Source organism: Ostrinia furnacalis, unplaced genomic scaffold, assembly GCF_004193835.3.
Source record: "Ostrinia furnacalis isolate ACB-3 unplaced genomic scaffold, ASM419383v2 OfSCF0534, whole genome shotgun sequence".
NCBI classification, from domain to species: Eukaryota; Metazoa; Arthropoda; class Insecta; order Lepidoptera; family Crambidae; genus Ostrinia; species Ostrinia furnacalis.
The window spans coordinates 226,632-237,885 of NW_021130773.1; the positions used below are offsets into that span (position 1 = coordinate 226,632).

Genomic DNA, 11,254 nt, shown 5'->3' on the forward strand with positions numbered 1-11,254 from the left:
GTTAATAAAGGGGACAGGGCAACTACAGAAAGTGCCACACACTTCAATTTAATTGAGTTTCCGAACAACGTAAATTTTCGAGTTACTCACGTTTGCGCTTAGTGCTCCTTGATTAATAGTCTTGAGTTTGAGATGACATTGATTTAGGTCTTAAGCACTTGCTTGAGTACTTACTTGAGTACTGAATAGCCTTTAATTAATACATAATGCGAGAGAAGTGAACATGGCGCGGCAGCGGCCGGCGAGCGCTAGTCTTTAATTTTCAAAAAAATTTGGGAAATTCAACATTTAGGATCACTTGTTTGGGAAAAGAAAGACCAAACAATTATTTGCTAAAAAAAAGGTTTGCTAACGGAAAACTTGCGATACGTTGTTTTGGGAAACGAAAATTTGGGTAACGTTAGGTTTGGATGTGATGTGATATTTTGGGAAAAGTTTGTTGACCATACTCGGTCAACTTTGCGAGTAGTGTAGAAATAATTATCTGAATTATCTAGGAACAGCTTAGTCCTCACGAAATCGATAATTTCAGAATAGCACACTAAATTTCACCGATCCTGTCAACTCCGGTATGGTCTAGTGGCTAGGATACCTGGCTCTCACCCAGGAGGCTCGGGTTCGATTCCCGGTACCGGAAGCCGGTCCATTTCTTGGTCCAACTCGACGAAGAAATGGGCTGTTTTACCTAATTTCTAAATCTTTCCGAAACACTTGTAGTCATTACAGTGGCGAGGTGTAAGCGGAGCCGGAACTTTGCATTTGTGTGAGTGATGAGTTGTCATAGGTGTCGAGTTGTAATAGAGATCGACATGTCACAAGGGTCGAGTTTTCTTAACGCTCGAGCAGTCGTGATACCGTTTGAAGTAGGTAGTAGTGAAAAGTAATTTAATCGAGTTGTCAAAGGGGTCGAGTTGTCGCAGGAGTCAAGTTGTCACAGGGGTCGATTTGTCCCGGGGTCAAGCTGTCGCCATACTTTGGTCAAAAGTGATTTATTGTGCATTTTTTCAGGCTTCATTATGAATTTTTAATTTTGATATAACTTTTTTCTGAAATATGTCACACTTGAGCTGTCATATAATAAATTATTATTATGTAAAATAAGTATTGACATAATATAATGACACACGAACCAAACAAAGAGCTCTATTCAACGCCGTGCGTTCGATTTGCTGCTTCACTTAAGCAAGTTTACGAATACGGGTGTTGTACTACTTTCTTTTAGCTGTCACTTTGAGACACCCTGTATAAGAGACAAATGGATAGTTCGGGGTGTGATATCGGCTGACGTACCTACTAATGGAATTAAGAGGGGTGATTACTTTCTTAAGTATTTAATAAAAAGCTATATATTTTAAGACACCCCAATTTTAGTAACGAAGTAGGTCTGCATGAAAAATTACTTTTTGTAAGTTTTTTCCTATAATAAAACCGTAAAAAAATCGTTTAATGAAATAATAAAAGCTTTAACCGCCTCTGTGGTCTAGTGGTAAGACCACCTGCTTCAGACGCAGAGGTCCCGGGTTCGATTCCCAGTGGGGGCAGATTTTTCTGTTCGGTTTGGTTGGTGGTAGGGCTTGTTCTAAGTCCGCCTGGCTAGCTACCACCATCTTATCTAAGTCTGTCGCCATAACAACAATGTTAATAGCATTGTTGTTTTCCGGCTGTTGGTGGTAAGATAGCCAGTTCCTCAGTGATTGAGGATTCCGGGAGAAGCTCGCATCCAACTTCGGCCTGATCATCACTTACCATCAGGTGAGATACAGGCCAAGAGCTTCCTCGTTGTGGATAAAAAAAAAATAAAAAAAAAATAAAAGCTTCTAAAGCCTCCAACTCCAACCCAATATTTCTTTCCTATTCTTATGGTCGCGTAGATGTGCATTTACAGTAGTTACTATCCATGTGCTTTTACCATGTTTTAGTAGTAAGAAAGTGTTTCTATAATTGGCATTCATCATCATCATCATCTCAGCCATAGGACGTCCACTGCTGCACATAGGCCTCCCCCAATGTTTTCCATGTTTCCCGGTTGGTAGCGGCCTGCGTCCAGCGCCTTCCTGCTACCTTTATGATGTCGTCGGTCCACCTTGTGGGTGGACGTCCCACGCTGCGTTTTCCGGTACGTAGCCTCCACTCCAGAACCTTGCTGCCCCATCGGCCGTCAGTTCTGCGTACTATGTGCCCTGCCCAAGTATGTAATTGGCATTAATTATGTTTAAATAGTGTCTTCTGTGCATCTATTTACAATTCAATGCTGTCTCAACATTGTTAAATAAATAAAAAAGTGATTCAATTTGAGACACCCTGTATAAGAGACAAATGGATAGTTCGCTCTGATCTCGGCTGACGCACTACTCGTAATGGAATTAAGGGGGTTATTAATCAAGCCTAATGCACGTCGGCAACTTGTTCACATGTTCACAAGTCACGAGAAATGTCGGGCTTTTTGTATGTGAGGACATGATGAAACATGTATTACTATACTAGTACATAATGGGGATGTAGCCTGGGTCAAAAAGCAAGAGTTTTAATTAGTCCGTCAGTTTGTACCGCGCGGAGTGAGCCAGGCCAGATTGTAGTCATTACAGTGGCGAGGTGTAAGCGGAGCCGGAACTTTGCATTTGTGTGAGTGATGAGTAGTCATAGGTGTCGAGTTGTAATAGAGATCGACATGTCACAAGGGTCAAGTTTTCTTAACGCTCGAGCAGTCGTGATACCGTTTGAAGTAGGTAGTAGTGAAAAGTAATTTAATCGAGTTGTCAAAGGGGTCGAGTTGTCGCAGGGGTTGAGTTGTCGCAGGAGTCAAGTTGTCACAGGGGTCGATTTGTCCCGGGGTCAAGCTGTCGCGATACTTTGGTCAAAAGTGATTTATTGTGCAATTTTTCAGGGTTCATTATGAATTTTTGTTTTTGATATAACTTTTTTCTAAAATATGTCACACTTGAGCTGTCATATGATAAATTATTATTATGTAAAATAAGTATTGACACAATATAATAACACACGAACCAAACAAAGAGCTCTATTCAACGCCGTGCGTTCGATTTGCTGCTTTACGAATACGGGTGTTGTACTACTTTCTTTTAGCTGTCACTTTGAGACACCCTGTATAAGAGACAAATGGATAGTTCGGGGTGTGATATCGGCTGACGTACCTACTAATGGAATTAAGAGGGGTGATTACTTTCTTAAGTATTTAATAAAAAGCTATATATTTTAACAGACACTCCAATTTTAGTAACGACGTAGGTCTGCATGGCAAAATTAGTTTTTTCCTATAATAAAACCGTAAAAAAATCGTTTAATGAAATAATAAAAGCTTCTAAAGCCTCCATTCTACCCAATATTTTCATAGTCGTCCTTTTCTATTCTTATAGTCGTGTGGATGTGCATTAGGTATTACCAATGAGCTTTTACCATGTTTTAGTAGTAATAAAATGTTTATTTAATTAATAATAAAGAAATAAAATATACTTGGACATTTTACACTGCGCCTCTAGTCCCAAACTAAGCAAACCTTGTACTATGGGTACTAGACAACGGATATAAACATACTTAAATACTTTTTTTTGTAAATACATACATTAATTAATTTATTAATTAATTGGCATTAATTATGTTTAAAGTGTGTCTTCTGTGCATCTATTTACAATTCAATGCTGTCTCAACATTGTTAAATAAATAAAAAAGTGATTCAATTTGAGACACCCTGTATAAGAGACAAATGGATAGTTCGCTCTGATCTCGGCTGACGCACTACTCGTAATGGAATTAAGGGGGTTATTAATCAAGCCTAATGCACGTCGGCAACTTGTTCACATGTTCACAAGTCACGAGAAAATGTGAGGACATGATGAAACATGTATTACTATACTAGTACATAATTCAGTCAGTGCCTGAGGTATGGAAGCGGCACGGGAGGGTGTTTTTCAACCGACTTCAAAAAAGGAGGAGGTTCTTAATTCGACCCGTATGTTTTTTTTTCTATGTTTGTTATATTCATTTTATATTCAACATAATGTAGGTAACATTACTACCTACACATAATATTGCCTTACCCAAGTCTAACTAAGGCGTAACACGAAGCCCAAAACGAGGTCTAGAATCTAGATATTTTGCCAAATTTCAGGCAGGTGTTGTGCCGTAAGGCTGAGTACTTATTCATGAGCTGAATGTGGTGTAATTTAACCCCTATTATCGTAAAATGTATCTGAATAAAGTGAAAATGTAATCAAGTTTTGATATTCAAAAGTTGTTACGGGGTACAAAATGTGTACCCAGAAAAAGTGACATTTCTAAAAATCTATGATGGAGATTTATTTTATAACTTTAGCTGCCAAAATCAAGGCTCAATTTCAAAAAAATTAAGGTCGTTTAAACAGTTAAGTGTTGGCATCGCCTACTCAAATTTTCTGTTTGGCCCAAAGGTTAATAATTCCGCAGTTCACATCACTTTTATTAATTGCAATCCAGAAAACATTTCGCGTCTCTATTCCCAGTCATTAAAGTTTAAATTCTGGCATACAATTTGATGGTTCTGGTTGAGAATGCCATACGGAATTAAGTTTTGTAATTCAATTTCTTTGTGTGCATTAAGTTTTTAAACAAATAAATAAGACTTAAAATTGGACCAATTATAGCTCTTATAATAAAAACTAAATGATCTAATAATAAAGATGAAAAATTCTCAATATTATACCAGTTTTACATTACACGAAATTGTATTCCACGTAGGTATGTAGTACGTAGACATTATTCAAATGTCAGTTCTCCAATTTGCGTCCAATTTGCCAAATGAGAAACAACTTGTTACACTAAGTACTAATTACAACATAGCAACCAATTAGGTATGGTAATTATACGTTACCTATCTGTGTATGAGAGACAAGTTCGCTGTAAAGTTTAAATTGAGACCAATTTAGAAATTAGGAGTTACAGAGAGAATTTGAGAATACCTGTGCCTTGCGAAGCAGAAAACAGAATCAATTAGGTATACATTCAAGCCTAAATATCAGGACCAAAAGGAAAGTATAATAGTGAAATAGTGTAGTGATTTTTCCATTTCCATGTCCCACTTGGAAATCGAACCTTTGGTACTAAAAAGTGGTTCAATTTATTTGTGTTGGTAAACAAGCAATGGGGGAGACCTATATTCAGGAATGGACGTCAAGTGGCTGAAATGATGCTTATGAGCGTTTACGTACGCGAAGCGCGGCGTTTCAAGGGGCATCATTGGAAATGATTCGCGCGCGGCGTTTTTTAATAGTTTTTAAATGTTTATAGCAAAACAATAACAATGAATTATATATCGTTTCAAAGTAAATATTTTAAAGAAGATGTTATTTTATTATATTAAGCTATTTTTATGTTGAATTAAAGAAGAATAATGGTGTAAAAATCACTTTGATTTTTGGGTATTTCGCGTTCTTTGAATTTGTGATTTCTTATTGTAAAATGCTTAAATCTAAGAATTTTCTCAATCAACTATTTGCCTAAGGACCTATGCTATAGGATATAAATGTTTGTTATATCGTTAACACAGTATTTTTATAAAAATTTCAGCTTGTAAACTGACGCTAAAGTGGAAATTTGAAAACCTGTGTGGAATTATCTTGATATAATTCTTAAATACTATACTAATCGGAATATTTTCTCAACTAACTATTTAGACGACGAAATTGCCTAATTTATTTATGCCTATAACATATTTGTAATGTAACTGGATAATGATTGTAACGGTTTGAAAAAGTACTGTTTTTGGGCCAAACGGCGTAAACGCTCTTAAACCTATACTACTTTACTTGTACCTATATCTACTAAACGAAGCTTCTTATTCTTAAAGGTTACTAACTAAACCTTTATTTTGTCACATCCGCTTGTACTGGAGGGAAGTCAAACCTTAACTTCCAGCTCTTCTTATAGCTCGTCTTAGTTTCGTTGCAGGTCCCATGACAGTTTAACTTTCCCCCGGGACAAACTTGACCTTCACTGGTTGGGTTTTTATTGGCTGTCAAAACTGCAGATGAGACACACTCTGATTGAATTTCCTTCCAACATACCATATACTATAAGATAGTGTTGATTGAAATCCATCCACTCCCAAGACTTCTTCAGGTTTCAGACCCACTTAGCAGTTCTTATTCGAATATCCAGATCAATCCAGTACCGCATTGCATCAATAAATCAGGAAGTCTTACGTGTAGGTCCACAAGTTCCTTTCAACTGCCTCTATCGTTCTCTTTTGCTCCTAAGAACATTGTTCATGAGTAAGGGAGAAAGCAGAGCTGGAAATGCGGATAAATTACAGAGTAGCCCCACTGAAGAAAGAACTTCGGAAACTCCGTATCTTTGCCGTAAAACTTTAATCCCTGTATCTGTGAGTCGCTTCGTTCGTTCGAACTAAGTCTATGAGAATTGAAGTTTGTTGGAGATTCTTGTTGTTATTTTCTATAGGAAGTTCAGCTTCGATGTTTGGATTTGGAAATAGGCTGGAAATAGATTTGAGTGAATAAATAGCCTCCACCAATACATCAATTTACCAACGACGATCTGGTAAAGGTCGCGGGAAGAGCCTGGATGCGGGCAGCGCAGGATTGTTAATTGTGGAAAACCTTGGGGGAGGCCTTTGTCCAGCAGCGGACGCCATTTGGCTGAAACGAACGAACGAACCAACCTACAAGCAATACAGCAACTCTCAAAAAAGGGATACCACAATTGAACGTGCTTACTGTGGGTCTAGGACTTAAGTGAGTTAGTGCCTGAAGTAGGGGAGAGGTTTGGGAGGCTGTAAAAAAACTCAGTAAAACTCATTAAATTGCTCTTTTTCGTGCTGTTTTTGTAAGGTCCAAACGCCAGCGGGACTTCAGCTTCAGATCTCCTTCAGATTTATAATTATGCTCTTTCACGTCATAAAATCTATCAATGTCACCCTTCCCGTGTCGCATATAGTTCCAAAATACTGAACTGTCCTATCGATGACATTGACAGCGGGGCGCCACCGTCAATACCGAATCGCTGGTTCCGATTTTTGCCATGTTGGAAACCATATAGTTGAACGATGGTAGCGCCCCCCTGTCATTGAGTTTGGCGGGACAGTTCAGCGTGGGTCATCTATACCTCAGACACTGGCTGATTTAAGCGCTAGTTCTATAGACTCTATAGAGACGATGATTTTTTTAAATGAATTCAGATTTTAATTTAATTCATGCAATACTAATAATGTACAGTCGCGGAATGAAAAGGTTCGTCACCTTAGTGTCGGTTTACGCTTGCACTAGGTACTGTGAGAGTCAAACCTGCCAACATAACAGTGCAAGAAACAGTGCTGCTAACATTTAAAAAAATGTGACGTTTGCTAACGAATAAGGTTTTGCTTGTTTATTTTTCTATCCCATCAGTGCAATGCAATGATGACATTGACCAATTGACAATAGTTTTTTTTTATTTAAAAGAAATAATAATGGCAGGTTGAACCAACAAGAAGGTTTTAGTTTATCAATCATAATAATCTTCTTGACAAGATAAATCGTCAAACAACTTTGATCTGAATAATTTTGAACTTTACTGAGGAACAGTTAAAGATTATTTTCTCTAACTCGAGATTATTCTATAACATAGTTTCAAAAGGTAATATGTGCTCGCGATTCGTTGAAGGAATCAATTTGAAAACTGACGAACCTTTTCATTCCGTGACTGTACATGCCTACAAAATCGTAACACGTACTACTTACATAGACGAATCATCATCATCATTTTTAGCCATAGGACGTCCACTGCTGAACATAGGCCTCCCCCAATGATAGAACATAGAAGAGTATCACTGAGATACTATGTAATGTTGTTTGATTATTTATAACAATATTGTTGGCCATTTTAAAACCATTTTATAATAACTAGGTACCTAATTTGTAGAAACATAAAAGTGTGCCAAATAAACCTTCCAACAAAGCTCGCAGCTTGCAGCTGTAACAGAATGCTATTGTACCATTATGTAGTTATTGCATTACAGTGCAAACTGGGAGTTTTATGGACCAGTAGTGATGTGTGTTATTTTATCGATAAGAGAGAAAATTCAAGTTTTGGCAGAAGCTCTTTCACCCACTGGCAACAAAGTAACTAGACTGATATTCTCATGACTTGTTAGTACATATTGTATTACTTACATTGTTACTATATATTAGTGACTAAGTTTCATAATACGTATTGCTTCTTTTCAGTACTGTAATTACTGCTCAGAAGCAATGATACGATTAAGAGCTGATATAAACTAAAAGACGTCCATTTGGACGAATACCTTCCTTAAAATTTTTACAGGGTCTCTCATTTTAGACGCATCGCATCCCACAGCCTTCACGAGATCGTCGACCCTTCGAATGGAAGGATTAATCTCCGAATTATTCGAATTTATAGTACCTATTTTAGAATCAACAAAAAGTCACTTCTTGGAATCATCACGACGTTGTCGATATTTGAGACTGAGAACGACGAAGCTCCAACGGTAGGTAGGTAATGATAACTGCTTGAACTTTCAGCTATGTCGCTACAGTCGTGATCACAAGTAGACTAACCAAGAAGAAGTATCGATATATCGAGTCCTATACCATCACTACAGCGGAAGAGCGGTGGAAGCCAAGAAATAAATGTTGATGTTTCCCACACGACCTGTAACCGTACCGCAAAATAAACATGAACTGCAAATGCTTGTTTGTAGAACGGAAACGATCTTCCCTTCAAAGATTCTCCTCAAAGCGTTCAAAGGCTTGTGAACACCTTTTGCCGTCGAAAGGGTGCTAGTGTGAGCTATTTTAGGATGGTCAACTAGGCTGCTATTTCTGCACTTGGGATACAAAATTGCATGCCCCTGGAGCAGAACACTTCGGGAATGGTTAAGTTTTTTGCGCTGATTCTTCTCAGAAATGGCTAAAATGAGTATGTATTAGGTTATTGTCTGGCAATTGTCCTGAGGTATATTATTGTAGGTCAAAGCAAGCTTTCACAATGTACGAGTACACCACGCCGCTCATTCTATACATTCAGTTTTAATAAAAATAGATGCCATTTTTCAACAAAAATATCTGAGGTGTGGTTGACTATACCATGGAACAGATTAATAAGATTAATAGCCGTTTTCACCTCAATCCCTAATTTTTAAGAGACCCCTATGGTAACAGGAATTTTGTTTACATAGGGGGTCACTTAAAAAGGGATTGAAGGTGAAAACGGGCATAACAAAATATCGACTCCATCATCCGTACTTAAAAATGTAGATTTTTTACAGGACTCTCCCACCGTAGCATGGGCACCCTATCCGAACCGAGCTTGCGGTTGTCCCCTCGTAATTAATCGTGTGGTCCCCTGATTTAGAGACCACACTACGCTGGACAGGTCCTACAACACATTCCAGACAGTTTTCATTTAACATTGTGTGGCCACCATTTTGTGTGCACAAGTAAGTAGTTTAAAAAATATGCAGTTGCAGTAGAAGAATTTTAAGAGTGAGTAAAAATTTGGATTTCTTTGAAATAAAATCACCAGCTCGCACTAAGCGTTTCGATGACTCTTTTATAATGCGAACAGCTAGGGACTGGAATTCATTGCCTGTTGCTGTCTTTCCCGAAAACTATAATCCGGGCCTTTTCAAGGCGAGAGTGAATAGGCACTTACAGGGCAGATATGTACCATCCTAGACCGCATCCCACTAACATCAGGTGCGATTGTGGTCAAATACCTGCCTTGTTATGCATAAAAAAAAAATGAAATAGTTTTTTCTGTACATAGGCCCTTTCCAGGGCACTTTACACGTGCCAAATATAACTTACCCTACCACCACTTCGGGACAACATATGGGCTGGTGCTGAGAAGAAATGGTGGAAGAAACTCAGTCACCTTTGTCTGACTCTTTTTCAATCAAATACAGTAATTTATAACTTCATGACACGTAATAAGTGCAAGCTAGGCAGGTAAAATCCACGCACTCTTGTCACTTTTAAATAATCGTTTACTTTATAGTATCTTTGCTTTGCTTTTCCATAAATTTCTTTGCTTTTCTTCTTTTCCATATCTAGTCGTGAGCATTTTCGAAATAGCCATAACTAGGATTTCGAGATGTGGACGCGCTGTTATTTCAAAGTTAACATAAAACTAAGTTCAGTGTTAATAACTATAATAAACGTAATTTAAATTATTAAAATTAATGTATTTCTTTCTAAGAGTAGGATTACTCCTTTCACTCTTTATGCTTAAATCATTAAAGAAAATAATATACCCTCAACTCAGATTCAATGCCAAACAGAAGTACGAATAATAAGAATTCCCAAAATTAATTAACCTAGAGGTGATTAATGCAGTTAGCTTATGAATCTTAATTATTCCTCTGAAATATCACCCTCGTCAGAGAGCAGATTTAATTAATGGCTGCGTATTTATTATTAAAGAGTAGCTTTTCATTAAATAATGTTCAAAGATAATGTTTTATTACAGGATAATAACATTTTTGGTGCAATTTCCTGTACTTATTCATTTCATCACAGTCCTTTTTTAGTTGGCAATAGGTACACTAAGAATCGACTGCTTATGCTATGAATGGAAATATGCTAAAGTTTCTTTCAACTACAGTGGGTCTCTTCAATTATTACTAATTTTGTTGTTTTCATCATCATCATCCTTTCAGCATAGGACGTCCACTGCTTCCATGAGGCGAAACACTAAAAAGATTTGAGTTAAACACTCCGACAATAAAATCCTAAAATTGCAGGTGTGTGAGAAACTAAAATTACCATGCTCTAAAATTAACACGCTATAACTAACAAAGCATTTACATCTTAAGTTTGTACAAGAAGTATTACAATTAAGTATATTTTAATTAATTGGTATGAGGCGTAAGTGGGACGTAGTCGCCACACCATGTTGATCTATTGGTAGCGGCCTGTGTTCAGCGCCTTCCTGCTACCTTTATGATGTCGTCGGTCTTCCTTGTTGGTGGACGTCCCACGCTGCGTTTTCCGGTACGCGTCCTCCACTCCAGAACCTTGCTGCCCCATCGGCCGTCAGTTCTGCGTACTATGTATTACAATACATGTGCCCTGCCCATTTCCGTTGGGCTATGTCAGCGACTTTAGTTCGTTTACGGACTTTCTTTTGTTGTTTTACATCATTATAGATATTAGTATTCTTCTTATAATCTTATTTTGTCAGTTTTATGAGGCGTACCTAATCAGTACAATACAGAATACCTCTATATTATGGCCCTGCATTAAAG

At 37.6% G+C, this 11,254-nt stretch overlaps 1 non-coding gene across 1 annotated transcript; it reads left to right on the plus strand.

Annotated features, from left to right (window-relative positions):
• Positions 1-565: 565 nt before the first annotated feature.
• Positions 566-637, plus strand: TRNAE-CUC (transfer RNA glutamic acid (anticodon CUC)). Its single transcript has one exon. It is a non-coding gene; the product is annotated as a tRNA-Glu (tRNA).
• The last annotated feature ends 10,617 nt before the right edge of the window (positions 638-11,254 follow it).